Genomic DNA, 13,700 nt, shown 5'->3' with positions numbered 1-13,700 from the left:
AAACAATTGCTAGTTAGACATAAGAAGCACTTATAATTTGTAACTTGTCAGAAATCAAAGTGAATGGAAGACAGCATTCCCGACTCCCGAAAGGCATTTCAAATACAGAATAATCACCATAGATTTTAATGTAGAGTTGCCTCTTTCCAAAGAAAAGACATTCTGACCTACTTAATCTTTTAAGTAAGTACAAAGGAAATGACTTAATGAGTTATTAAAGATATATTGACTCCATGGACATCCAGAAATGATGATCTCAGACAGAGACCCATACTTTATATCAACTTTTGGGAGATCTTTATTCGGGCTTTGCAGCAGCAGCCGAGGCACTTACCAGCAGGGGCAGGCACTTGGACTTCGAGCCCCAGTGTCCAGCAGGGCAGCAGCAGCATGACCAGCAGCCCCTCCCTCCACCACCGGGTATATTTGGACCTCGTGTTTCCTGCTTCGCGGCAGCAGCCGAGGCACTAACCAGCGGGGGCAGGCTCTTGGACTTCGAGCCCCAGTGTCCAGCGGGGCAGCAGCAGCGTGACCAGCAGCCACTCCCTACACCACCGGATATATTTGAACCTCGCGTTTCCCGCATTGTGGGAAACGCTTTGTGGCAGCAGCCGAGGCACTTACCAGCAGGGGCAGGCTCTTGGACTTCGAGCCCCAGTGTCCAGCGGGGCAGCAGCAGCATGACCAGCAGCCCCTCCCTCCACCACTGGGTATATTTGGACCTCGTGTTTCCCGCTTCGTGGCAGCAGCCGAGGCACTTACCAGCGGGCACAGGCTCTTGGACTTCGAGCCCCTGTGTCCAGCGGGGCAGCAGCAGCGTGACCAGCAGCCCCTCCCTCCCCCACCGGGTATATTTGGACCTCGCGTTTCCCGCTTCCCGGGAAACGCTTCGCGGCAGCAGGCGAGGCACTTACCAGCGGGGGCAGGCTCTTGGACTTCGAGTCCCAGTGTCCAGCAGGGTAGCAGCAGCGTGACCAGCAGCCCCTCCCTTCATCCCCATCACTGAGAGGATTTAAGTGGCCGCGCCCTCCCGCACCGCGGGACGCGCGCGATCGGCGCCGGGCTAAGCCCGGGCAAAGGGCGGGCCGTCTGTGGTCATCAGGGGCCAGAAGAGGCCGGGCTGGGCCACCCCCTGACATCTACAATGGGTAAGAGAAAACAGCAACGCCTTGGGGAACACGAGGGGAAACAAGCTAAGGTTCCCAGGAAATCGGAATCCATAATTACGTATTTAACCTCAGCGGTGGGGGTTTTATCTAAAGAAATTGTGAACGCTGACAAAGAACTGGGTTTGGGACCCGCTAATGCTGACCCGGCAATCGGTACTAGATCAAAACCCGATTATACCCCTGGAGCCGAATATTGTGATTATAAAACCCCCCTCTGTAGCTGAGCCCCAGTCAGCCCTGTCAAGCCCATTGGAGGCACCCGGTGCTCAGAAGGATACAACCCACCATTTTCCTCCACAGAAGCCTCTTTGGAAGCGTAAGTCACCTAAAAAATCATCTAGGAGGAAAAATTCCTTGGTTGAGGCTAATCCAATGGACCCTAGTTTTAGGGATTATGTTGGAAAACTTGTAGCGGAACTATTTACATCGCGACTGGAACCCGCACTTGTGGCTATCGCTAAAGGCATTGTGGACACACTCAATACCTGTGTAGCGGGCTTGTTGAGTAAATGTAAAAAAATTGATTTATTTATCAAACAGCGTACAAGTCAAAAGGGGTGCTCTGTTCAGCCTCAAGTATTAATTGCTAATAGGTCTATGGTTGACGTTGTGAATATGGAGCACCAGGCTATCATGGAGAAAAGTTCTGACAAGGCTCTGGATAGTGTGGGGCATGCGCCCAAGACGGATGGGTTGGGGAGCACTAATTGTGGAGTCAGCAATATGAGATGATCTGTACCAGAGGGTTACAGGCAGGATTTACAGCAGGGCAGATATCTGGAGTTACCCCGGAGGCTGCTCCTCTGGTGGCTGTTTTCACAGGGGTCCCCCCAGCTAGGGTTGGTACAAATGAAACAACCCATGACCTTATGAAGTTAGCCAGGCAGTGGTGTTTACAGTCTAGTAGTGGAGGAGCCGATATTACAAGCTCTGTTATCATGGCAAGGAGGGTCAGTTGGGTTGGGCGCTGTCCCAAAAATATCCCAGGGGATTGTGTGGTGGTAAACTTTAATAATCCGGCGAGTGCCGAAAGATTATTCTGGGATGCCTCAGAATTGAATAATAAGGGTATTAGACCACTTCCTCTGGGTTTCTTCTATCCCCCAGTCAGGCCAAACGGAAATCACCGGATGTCAAACTGGCAACGGCCCTCTCGATCCAGTCTGCAGATGACATTTTACCGGGATACTGTCATCTTACAGTTTAGACCAGCAAGGGGGTTGTCACGGAGGGTGGAAAGGGCTCCTACAATCACAACACCAGTTTCTCCGCCCCGTCATCAATCTAGGACGGAGATAGGTCTCAAATCGTTTTTCTCCTCTGTCTCAGATGGAGTCAAATGACTGACTACCCGCCAGTCCAGTAGGGCATAGGGATGTGGTTGGTGGTCAAATCCAGACAGCCTCATGTAAAATTTTAAGGTGGAACGTGGCAGGTATTAGATCTAAGAGTACGGATCCTATAAGGCTGGAGTTTGTTAGGCAGTATGACATTCTCGCCCTCCAGGAAACTTGGGGCATTGCGTCTAGTTTTACATTGGATGGTTACCTTAGTTTTGCCATTCCAGCTGTCCCAGGGACCGTGGGGAGAACAAAGGGGGGCTTACTTTTTCTTTTCTCGCTTAATCACGCTGGCATCTTTAAAAAACTCGAGGCGGATTCTGGTAATTTTTTAATTATTGAATGGACCGTTTCTGACCAGCAGAAATATTTGGTAATAAATTTATATGACTCTAAAGAAGGCTCACAGCAGAATGAGCATTTTAGCGCTTTGGATCAATTCTTGTCAGCTTATAAACTCAATGAGATTTTTGTACCAGAGGTGCTCCTTTTGGGAGATTTTAACATACATCCTTGTATTTGGGACTGTTACGGAGGCGAATATGGTGGGTCACTGAGCGGGGGGGTTCCCCATTTTGAGCATAGCAAACCGGGAGAAGCTCTTGAGGACCTTCTCTCCAATATGAACTTATTTGAACCTGGCATTGAAGAGGGGGAGGAGAGGGCTCCCACCTTCATAGGACGGGGATCAAATTCAGTCATTGACGACATTTGTTTATTTCCCGTAGTTCTGGCCAAGACACTAGCATATTGAGTGGTGACGTCAACGTTCAGTGACCATAATCCGGTTTTGCTGGAAGTTGACCACAATGTATCATGGGGGGGTGGGGCTCACAGGAACTTATCTACAAAAGACCTAGGAAGATGGATTAAATGAGATAGGGTTGTCCCGGAAGCTTATTTCGAGGACCTCGCCATTAAAGCTGAGGCTAATTTCGCTATCTGCCTCGACAGTTCTGTTTCGGGCGCTGATACTATAGAGGCATATGTAGCGGTGTGTAAGCAGATTGCCAAGAATTTAGAGGAAGACAGTAGAGTGCACACAAGGAAGGCCTACAAATGGTTTGACAGTAACTGTTCGGGGGCTCATGGGGCTCTACTCATGGCACTTAAAGAAAGGCCGAGGGACAGGGCCCTAGTGGCTTCCCTCCATAAGGAGTATAAAATTGCCATCGGCATACGCAAACACCACATTAAAAAGGAGGCGTGGGACAATCTCCAATCCATTGACGTGCTAAGGGATAGCAGGAAGTTCTGGTCTACCATAAACCAGCCGTTCTTCTCTGAACAGGAGAACCTAGACACAGATTGTGTAATTTCTGATGATAGCTGGCTTCAACACTTTAAGAATATTTACGATAAGGAGCAAAGGGAGTCACCGACAGTTATCACAGCTACCACTCGGTATGCTCATCCTGTCAAGTTTGAGTTAGCTGAGGTAGAAAGGGCTATTAGAGATACCTCCAAACACAAGGCCCCAGGCCCCAATGGAGTACCTGCTGACTTATATATTTTGTACTCAAACTTCTGGGCAAATATCTTGACCAATGTTTTTAAGGCCTCATCCATAGTAGGTTTCCCACCCTCTTGGGCCACCTCAGTCATAGTCCCTATTTTTAAAAAGGGGAATAGAGGGGACCCCCCCCCTGCTATCGGCTAATCTCCCTGTTAGACTCTGCAGTAACAATCTTGGGCAGAGTCATTCTTCAGAAACTAGGGGATTGGCTGATGGGCAGGGGGGTGCTCTCTAACCTTCAGTATGGTTTTAGGGAACACAGGAGTGCCATGGACCAATGTCTAAATTTACACCTCCTCGTAAGCAAATATACAGTTGCTAAGGAGGGACTTTTGTACTTGGGTTTCATGGACTTATCATCTGCGTTTGACTCAGTTAATCGCTCAAAACTATGGTTAATCCTGCGGGAAATAGGAATAGATGTTTCTTTGGTTAATTTTTTAAGTGACCTTCACCAGGACCTCTCTGCTTCTGTCAGGGTTACGCGGGAAGGCCGGTGTACAGATCAATTGAGTTCTAGGAGGGGGGTCAGACAAGGATGCATACTGACCCCACTTCTTTTTATGATTTATATTAACGCCTTAGAAAAGTCCCTGGGTGTGGCTACTTTGGACATTCCGCGTATAGGGGATCGGGGATCCCGGTTCTCCTGTACGCGGATGACGCTGTATTACTTGCACGCACAGGATTGGGACTTCAGAGGCTGTTGGATCACTTTGGCAGCTTCATGGAGTCCCTTGACCTAAAAGTAAATATTAAAAAATCTCATGTAATGGTGGCTGGAGTACGAAGCAAGAATAGCAAGGTCAAAACCTTCACGTGCAATGGCGCGGAACTAACGCAGGTTCCAGTTTTCACCTACCTGGGGGTCCTCTTTGATGAGAAGGGTAATTGGGGGCCCCGGCAGAAGCTGAAGAGCAATGTAGCAAGATCAACAACAGCCCTCTTGAGCTTCTCTAAGAGGTTGGGAGCAAGGCCCATGGAGGCTCTGTTAAAGATATACAAATCTAAGTGCTTAGCGATTGCCTCTTACGGGGCAGCCATATGGGGCTTAGTTCCTCTGAGTAAAATACAAGTTGTTGAAAACAGGTTTCTTAGATCTCTTCTGTCACTACCCCAGTCAACTCCGACATATTCCATACATACTGAATTAGGCTTGGGTTATATTTCAGAGCACCAAAAAAATGGCCACATTCATTTGTTGGGCGAAAACGTGGTTAAATGAGGAAATTACCCTTAATCACCTGATCCTAAAAGACTGTATAGCCCTCGAGAAGGCAGATAGGGTCCCATGGTTGTCGTAAGTTAGAGCGGTGTGCGCCAGACTAGGACGACCGGATATATACACATCTTCTGAGGGTTTAAAGAAAGAGGATATAGGTTGGATTAAACATAACTTCCGGAACTTCTTGGAGTTGGAAAGGGAGGAGCAGGAGTTAAGGAAACCAGGTGTGAGAAGTAATTATGATTTATTTACTTCCCCATCCATTGAACCGTATCTAAAGATCGTTACTAAGCCATTTCATCACTTTTTGTTGGTTAGATTTCAGTTCAATCTAATCCACCTTACTTTGGGTACATTCCCCAAATGGGGGAAACCGGAAAATGCTGCACCATGTTCCTGTGATATATTCTCTACACAAGACACCCTTCATCTTGTTATGTTCTGTGAGCATTTCTCAGAGGCTCATACATTTTTTTTAACCCAATACTACGAGAAGCTGGATTTGTACAAGTGAGGCCTGCCCTTTTATATTTGCAAATGCTTAGTAGTCTGCGTGTCACTTATAGAGTAGCAAGCTTCCTGGTGGCTGCGGCCCGGATAAACAATAAGAGATCTATTTGTATGTAACTAGATAGTAGGACCAACAGGGGGCTCATGGTTTTATTTGAGCAACCCAATGATGCACTTTAAATCGTACACTGTGTACCCCTGACTCTCTTCCCTTACTGGGCAAAGGGTAGTCCAAGCAAACAGTATATGATATATTTAATGATTGACTTTTGTATTGTAAATAGTGTACGTATGAACTGTAACAAACGAAGGCTTATTTATATTTTTAACTATTTTAATAATTTGTGGATGTATGTCTTCTGCATTGTCTTTTATGATTTTAATTAATCGAAATAAAGAGTTTTGACTGACTGACTGAATCAGCATTGAGTTACAGATTTCATCCTCAAACTAATGGACTCATGGACAGGTCTAATCAGACTCTGGAGCATTATCCAACACATTTTAGTAGCATTTCTCATGACAACTGGCATTTGTTACTCCACTTAGCACTTTGTGTGTACAAGAATAGTATTCAGAGTCCTATCAAGGTTAGTCCTTTTTCTGTATTGCAGGGTTCACCCTAGGATATTCCCAAAGGCTGTTAGGTCATGGGTAATTATGAGAACCGTTTCTGAATTAATACAGCACCAGGTAGAAATTAGAAAACAACTTGCTATAAATGTTATTACATTTGGCTCAAGAGCATGCAGAATTATCTAAATTCTGAGAGTGTTTACTCCTAGGATTTTGTTGGCTGGTCCGCACAAGCTGGAAGGCTGCTGTGATTACTTCTGGTATTTTCATATCAGAGGCAGTGCAGAGGCCATCTTGGATATCACTAATTTTATCCCAGTACACAATAGTGCCTATCTGCTCTCCTTACGTTGTTCCCTAGAGGTAGCTATGCTGCCTCTTGCTGGTCATATTTTATTATGTAACAAGAGCAGGCTAGCAGGAGAATGTGTTTCAGTATCTATGGTTGCTCTTCTAAGACATTACTAGTGTTTCCTATAGTATTACATTCTCACCTGTTTTTCCACAATCTCAGCTCCAGGTTTATCCAATCACATAGCCATATTTAAAACAGTGTGAATTGGCCAAGCCTATACCATAAAATGACCCTCCCAATTAATGGAACCGAAGAAAACATTCCTATAAGAATTGTTGTTTACCCCAGACTATAGAAAACAGTAACCCTATTGGTAAATGGGTAGTTCAGCTGGCAGGAGTCCTTGCCCAGTTTGCGAAGTAGTGAAAAAATTATAGTGGGACTCAAAAGGATTGCCAGTTCCAAATGAGAAAAAGCTACAGGTTGGTGTACATAATGGTGTAGGCTGTATCTCACCTCTTAAATATCCAGCTAGTTGATAGTTGTGAGAAGTATGTATGGTGAATTAGGACCTCAGAGGACAAATGTGGCCTCAATAGAGGTATGTATTGCAAAATCTAAGACAAGGAAAAGATCAGAGTAATAAGCTGGTGATAAAACTTAAAAGTAGATGACCATAGAGAATGGTAACCTAATAGTAGTACCCTGATATAAATGCCAAAATGTACTATCCGAAGTACAGCCTTATAGTTATGCATAAACGGAAGCAAAAATAATAATAAGACGCTTTTGGCTCCATCAAGTTACATATTCCCGAAGTAGTGCCTTATATTAATCATAAAAAAGGCAGACTCACCTTGCGCCCAAGAACTGCAGCATTTCAAGTAGCCTGAATAATATAATGGAAATAAGGCAAGGTCCCAGTCACCACTATTCTGTCAGGGGACTTTATTTGCTATGAGGTCCTGGTGTATGTTCTGTCAAGTAAAGATGACGAATATCAAAGATAACACCAAGTATTCCTTTGTGTCCAAACTAACATGATTTGAACATACAGCAACCAACACCATGTTCAACAAAGGTCACCCATAGTGATATGCCAGCCACCTCTGTGACCGGAAAAGGCACAACCGGTTCACAACATATCACGTAAACACAAACCATAGCGTATGTTCTATCAACTAAGAATGACCAATATCAAAGATAACACCCAGTATTCCTTTGCTGCAATATACAAATGATATAAACATATAACAACCAACACCATGTTCAACGTAGATCACCCATGGTGATTTATCAAACATCTCTCTGACCGGAAAAGGCACAACATGTAAACAATATGTCACATAAAGATAAGTCAGAGTGTTTATCAATAGGCCAAGTAAGCAGGAAAGAAGAAATTGAGAAGAAAGTACTACAAGCATTTACAATGCAATGGTTTTGCCTTTGTTAAAGTTAGAGCTATTGGCATTGCTCTTGACATTATTTTGATTTATGTTTTTTTTAAACATAAATAAATGGCATTGTCATTTACAATGCCACTAGCTTAATCTCTCGCAAATGACACACACAAACACCCACAGAGAGCCCCCCCCCACACACACACAGAGCCCCCCACACACACACACCCACACAGAGCCCCAGCCACACACACCCACACAGAGCCCCCCACACACACTCACCCAGAGCCACACACACACCCAGATCCACACACACATCCAGATCCACACACACACCCAGATCCACACACACACACCCACACACCCTGAGCCACACACACACCCACACACCCAGAGCCTCACACCCAGAGCCACACACACCCACACACCCAGAGCCACACACACCCAGAGCCACACACCGAGAGCCACACACACCCAGAGCCACACACCCAGAGCCACACACACCCAGAGCCACACACACCCAGAGCCACACACCCAGAGCCACACACCCAGAGCCACACACACCCAGAGCCACACACACCCACACACCCAGAGCCACACACACCCAGAACAACCAAGGTCAGCCTCTTGTGCTAAAGAAATGGCCAGGAAGGACACAATTTCAGATTCTCGCGTTTGTAACTCATTTACAGAGGTCCCAGCACTTCTAGATATCTGCGTGCTTCATGCCATGACTTTCAGTGGCCTTCTGGTTTGAGATGTAGGGCAACACCCGTAGTCAGACAGTTTTTACCAGTGTTATTAGACAGACCTTCCTAGCAGGCTGAAAGCCCCATTACAGATCTGTGATGGTCATGTTAGCGCTACACCTTGAACCATGAACCGAAGAACACAGATGCATGGCCTGAGGGTGGGAATACAGAGGACGCTGCCTACGACCTTCCAGATAAGGGGCTCTTGCAGAAAAAATATTAATTGGAAGGTCTGTAGGATGGAACTGTACAAATATAGCACATACTTCCCGGAAATGTAAGTGACAAGTAATACGAACGGCAACAAAATTATAGCAGTGTACAGTAAAAGGTTGCCCAACAGGGATACATATTTACCCCCAGAGAAAAAAAATATATAGCTGAAATAGGACAATTACACATAGAAGTTGTTCATTTGAAAAAAAAAATCGTTGCGTCATACGTATTTTAGCCGATGCCTGCATTTGTTTTCACTCGTCGCTCGTGGAATCTGGGCTGGAACTTAATGGAGGATGAAAAACACAATCTCTCCTTTAAACATCTCATCCCTGCAATTCAACAGTACCTAATGCCCTGTAACTCATCTATTATAACTGCAAACAAGTACATGATTCCGCATAACCAGCCCCACTAAAGATCACACCTAACGTCTACAAATGTAATCTGCGAGACAGGAACAGAAGTAGATGCATCAAGTGGTTTCTTTGAGAGCACAAGACTAACCCAAATAACCACTGGAAAAACAAACAAGAATTTACAAGTGGGTAACAAAATGCTGCAGCGGGAGGGGGGGCAGGAACGGACAGTGGGAGGGGGTAGTGTCAGACTCGTATGTATCAGGCATGGGAAAAGACATGCAGCGGGCTTCCTTGAAAGCAACACAATTAAGCATGGGCGAATTTTGCGAATCTGGCGTCTCGCGAATTAGCGGATTTTTTTTTTTTTGTGTTCGCAAGGATTTCTGCCAGTTCGCAAGGATTTCTGACAGTTTGCGAGGGTTTTGTAACAGTTCGCAATCGCGAACTTACATGTCGGCTCGCAACGGTCACGATTATGTTGTTTCTACGTCTGGTTCATCATCATAGGTTCCCAGCACCCTCTGTTTCACCCCTGCCACCCTCTGTTTTACCCATGCCACCCTCTGGTACATCAATGCCTTATGCCACCCTCTGGTTCATCATCACTGTAGATTATGGGGGCAAAAGCAAGCACACCTGCCTGCTTCAACTGACATGAATTAATTTGGGGTTGATTTATTAATGTGTCACTGTTTTAAAATTCCAGTCTGGCACCTGCACCCTTATCTGTAATTTGCTTTCTGTTGCAGTTCAATTTTTTTTTCCAGGACCTTTGTGGCCTACTTGTAGCTATTCTATGAGCCTGCTGTGAGGGTCAGAGCAGGGTCATACAATTGTTGCAACTAGCAACTGAACAATTGTTGCAACTAGCAACTGAACTTTGGAGGGGCCCTTGTCAGGAAGCACTACAGGGAACGGTTACTAATGATGAGTTTGAACTTTTGAACCTGCTTTCACTTTTGCAAAACTCGTTTTTCTGCAGAGCAGCATTACAGCAACTTTAATGCCCCACCAAGCTTATATGAGAAAGTTGATTTCTAATCCAAAAGTTATCCAAAGAAAATCAAAAGGCCTCAAATCTAAAAAAGTGCAGGCAAATGTCAACCTGAGGAGGTATTCTGATAAAAATAATCATTTTCAGAAGGTCTATGCTGCTTGCTAGTAGATTTCTTGTGCGGAATTGCAATTTTTGTAATTTCGCGAGTGCGAGATTGTTGCTGCCCGCCGCACCTACATGTTCGCAATTGCAAACTTACACCGCAAAGAAAAAAAATCTGCTGCGTGCGAATTTGCGGATTTTGCGGGAAATTCGCGAATCTCGCGGATTGCGAATTTACCGAAAATCCGCAAAATCCGCGAGCGTAACGGATTTTCCGCTCATGCTTAAACACAATGTGATTTCCTGCACAGTAGTGCCATCCTTTGACACTGAAAGTTATTGTTTGAACCCACCTTTCATATTAAATACGACAGACTATGCCCATTCAGTTTTTGACCTCGCAGAAGTGACCGTTATCTCGTACTTGCACTTACACATTAAATATACAGTAGCCTTTTTGAACATACGGCGCGTGCATTTTAAACAACCCGCCAGGCAGCTCCCACATGTCCTGGGAAAGAGCCAGTTATTCTGTGATTGGCTGAGAAAGGGGCAGTTCCCAGGATCGCTATAATGAATGGATGAAAGGGCTTAAAATGATAGGTTGGGAGGGAGCAAAGTCAGGTTTACTTTAAGATCCGCACCCGCATAAGATCCAGTGGCATACCACGGGCCGTGTCCCTAGTGCAAGCAAAACATTAGCACTTACACTCACCGGGCTCTCAGGCGGATGCTCCTCTCTCTCTTTGGTGGCGGGTGCGGGACACAGGATGTCCTGCGAGGCGGGGTAGGCTCCCGCCCTCGCTTCCTGTCGGCCATTCTTTTTCACAAAACTCCCCGGCCCCGAGCAGGAAGGCGGGTGCCAGCAATGCCGGACCAGATTCGAAGGCGTTCCCGAGAATTGGCTTTCGGCTGACATAGCGTGACGTAGCCAGAAGGGAAAAATTCTCGGGAACGCCCCCGAATCTGGTCCGAGATTGACGGACAGAGCCCTCTCCCAATGGCTAGCCTCCATTTATGGAGCTAGCCAATGGGAGGAGGGGGCGGATACCCGACCCCACAGAGAAAAACATAAGGTTTTCCTAGCGCATGCGTACTTCGTACTTCGTACGCATTTGCTAGGCAAAACCTAAAAAGGATGCACCCCAGCAAGACCATTGTACATCTGATAATTGTGCGCCACATTCTAGAGGAGAAGAGAAAGTGCAAAAGGAGAAGGGTCTACACGAAAACCACCCGCAGATACTTGTTTCAAAATAATGCTCCAAATTTCATAGAGAATAAGATATTATAAAAAGGGGAGGGGTATCTGGATACTGTGGTGGGTAACCACTTGCATGACGCTACTGTGGCCATTGTGCGCGCTCCATGACAAGTTACTATGACAGTCATACATCCATATTATTAAGACACTAACACAAACACATATAAGTTTCAAAAGGCTTAAGCAGGGTAGCAGAGCCGCATTAGATTAAGCCTGTAAAAATTATAAACGATATATATAATATATGCCATAGTACAGAACAACAGCCGTGGAACAGTGAGAGCATCGCAGCATGCTTAAACTGAGAAGTATTATAATGAATATAATGCAGGGTAGCCAAAGCTGAGGGAGCTATGATGGCAATGCAGCGTTCCCATTGCATCAATAGGCGTATGCAAGTTTGAAGGAAAGTATGTAGAGTGTCAACTACTAAACAGCTCAATTAATAGATATTATATTAAATGTCCTGCGGCATGCCCAAAATAAAAGAGCCATAAAAAGTATTGCAGTGAACCCATTGCCCCAGTATCAAGGCCTGTTATCCATGGTAATAACTGGTGTCGACCCCCAGAAAGCCCCGTGTTACTGTATATTTAAGGCGTAAAAATAGCGAAGAGATTAATTAAAGATCGACTAAATAAATAAGTGCTTAAGCTAAAGGTCAACCAGCGCTTATCTTACCTTTAGACCAGCGTAATCTCGTGTAGCGGCATAACCAGCAGGACTGGTCTGGGCAGAGTGGCACCAATATTTAAACACCAATGCATACGCTACGTAATGTCGCGAATTCTGGTCACGTGGGCATAGGAAAAGACATGGGAGGAACGTCTTAAATCAGTGGTCCAAGGAAAGGAAGACGCCGGCCATCTTAGAGTGGCTAGTATGTGCTGAATGTGCCTCAATATAGGAGGGGGATGATTAAATAAACTAACCAAAAAACGCAAAATATAAAAAATAATGTGTCCCTTTGTAAACAAATTTTATTCTTGTTTGTGAAGTTTTATTTTCGATGTGAAAGTGTGTCGTTTTGTTGATGTCTTCCTCATGTTTATTTGATGTATGTAATATTTATGTGAGGTTTGTCATATGAGTTTGTGGGCCGTCTGAAATTATTAATGTATTTTTGATGTTTGTTAATGTGTTATTGATGTCATGTTTTGTCTATAATGTTACAGCCCTGACAAAGTTCCCTCTGGCAAAATTGGGAACGAAAAGCGTTGGCTGTGTGCCAGTTTTAAAGACTGACTGAATTAAAGAAGCAATTTTAGAACAGATTTTTGCTTGCTTGATTGACTCCGCAACGAGTGCACCTTCCATTTTTCTTGAAAATGTGGCTACTATTGGCACCTCCGAACTGTGCGTGCAGGAAGTGATTGCACCACTTTCTAATATATTGTACATGTGGACTAGATGTGCTTGACCTTGGTCTGCCATTTGTTCTTCTTTTGTTAGCTTCTCCAATGACAGTCTATTGAGTCCTTTTTTTATTTGCATATAGCCATGTCTGAACTGGGGTGGCAGAGTGGGCTAAAGAATGGTGATGGATTAAACCCAGATCTTTTGACTGGGTGTGAGGGTTTGATTGATTCAGATGCTCCGTCCATCACCACCCCCTTTTGTACCGCTTTTGGCCGCCAAAAGTGTGGCAGGGTATGCTCAGACGTGAGTCCCTTGCTCACTTTGCCACTGGATTCAAGCAAGCCGGGCTGAAGACGGCTGGAATGCCAGAAACCGGTCCTCGGAAGCTTGTTTCCGATCCAGGGAAGACATGACTTGGCAGTTCGGGCTGGACTGTTCCCATGAGGCACAGGGTCAGACTGATTTGCATATAGCCATGTCGGAACTGGGGTGGCAGAGTGGGCTAAAGAACGGTGATGGATTAAACCCAGATATTTTGACTGGGTGTGAGTGTTTGATTGATTCAGATGCTCCTTCTATCACCACCCCCTTTTGTACTGCTTTTGGCCGCCATAAGT

The 13,700-nt window shown here is 45.3% G+C and overlaps 1 protein-coding gene across 2 annotated transcripts in view; it reads left to right on the top strand.

Annotated features, from left to right (window-relative positions):
* The window catches only part of LOC147748025 (cytochrome P450 2D15-like), a 777,398-nt gene that overhangs the window by 395,753 nt on the left and 367,945 nt on the right, over positions 1 to 13,700 (top strand). The window lies entirely within an intron of this gene.

This window comes from Lissotriton vulgaris, chromosome 1_1, assembly GCF_964263255.1.
Source record: "Lissotriton vulgaris chromosome 1_1, aLisVul1.2, whole genome shotgun sequence".
Classification (NCBI taxonomy): Eukaryota; Metazoa; Chordata; class Amphibia; order Caudata; family Salamandridae; genus Lissotriton; species Lissotriton vulgaris.
This window is presented reverse-complemented; position numbering and strand designations above follow the sequence as displayed.